General features: G+C 41.8%; 1 pseudogene; it reads left to right on the forward strand.

Annotated features, from left to right (window-relative positions):
• Window positions 1-367: 367 nt before the first annotated feature.
• LOC113927304 lies at window positions 368-1,158 on the forward strand (annotated as a pseudogene).
• Window positions 1,159-1,432: the final 274 nt, after the last annotated feature.

Here is a 1,432-nt window from a genome sequence, read left to right on the forward strand (position 1 = left end):
AGTTTATGACATTCTATTATAGAAGCCTGAAGGGACTAAGTCACCTAATGCAAACTATGAGTGATAATCATGTGTCAGTGTAGGTCCATCAGTTGTAACAAATGTACCACTGTGGGAATATTGATAGCGGGGAAGGTTGTGCATGTGTGGGAATTGGGGGTAGATGGGAACTCTTTATACTTTGCATTCAATTTTGCTGTGAACCTAAAACAGCTCAAAAATACAATTTATTAAATTTTTAAAAAGGAAGGAAAAAGGAAAGCATGGTACATAGAAAGTGTAAAATATGACAGCAGAAATAAATCCAAATAGCCTCTTTTCTCGGGTACCGGAAGGAGGCGGGTCTCTTTTCGTTCCCAGCGCAGCCATGGCTCGTGGTCCCAAGAAGTATCTGAAGTCTGTAGCAGCTCCAAAGCATTGGATGCTGGATAAACTGACTCGTGTGTTTGCTCCTCGCCCATCTACTGGTCCCCATAAGTTGAGAGAATGTCTCCCTCTCATCATTTTCCTAAGGAACAGACTTAGGTATGCCCTAACAGGAAATGAAGTCAAGAAGATCTGTATGCAGCGTTTTATTAAGATTGATGGCAAGGTCCGAACTGATACAACCTACCCTGCTGGTTTTATGGATGTCATCAGCATCGACAAGACTGGGGAGAATTTCTGTCTGATTTATGATACCAAGGGTCGCTTTGCTGTTCATCGGATAACACCTGAGGAGGCCAAGTATAAGTTGTGCAAAGTGCGAAAGATCTCTGTGGGGACAAAAGGAATCCCTCACCTGGTGACTCATGATGCTCGCACCGTCCGCCATCATGATCCCCTCATCAAGGTGAATGATACCATTCAGATCGATTTGGAGACTGGAAAGATTACTGATTTCATCAAGTTTGATACTGGTAATCTGTGTATGGTGACTGGGGTGCCAACCTGGGGAGAATTGGTGTGATCACCAACAGAGAGAGACATCCTGGTTCGTTTGATGTGGTTCACGTGAAAGATGCCAATGGCAACAGCTTTGCCACCCGACTCTCCAACATTTTTGTTATTGGCAAAGGCAACAAACCGTGGATTTCTCTTCCCCGTGGGAAGGGTATCCACCTCACCATCACTGAAGAGAGAGACAAGAGACTGGCTGCCAAACAGAGCAGCGGGTAAAATGGTCCCTAGGTGACGTGATTGGAAGACATTATATATACTTATTAAAGGTCATACAGCACGATAAAAAAAAGAAAGAAATCCAAATATATCAGTAATCACAATAAATAGATACAAGTCAATATCATTAGTTGACAGAAATTCTTAAAATGTATTTAAAAAGAAAGCTGTTATATGATGTACATAAGCAGCTCACATAAAACAAAGACAGAAAGAATGCATGTGAAAGGATATGAAGTGACATAGGCAAATACTAAGGAGACCTAAGTTGATA

The sequence above is a fragment of the Zalophus californianus genome, chromosome 7 (assembly GCF_009762305.2).
Source record: "Zalophus californianus isolate mZalCal1 chromosome 7, mZalCal1.pri.v2, whole genome shotgun sequence".
NCBI classification, from domain to species: Eukaryota; Metazoa; Chordata; class Mammalia; order Carnivora; family Otariidae; genus Zalophus; species Zalophus californianus.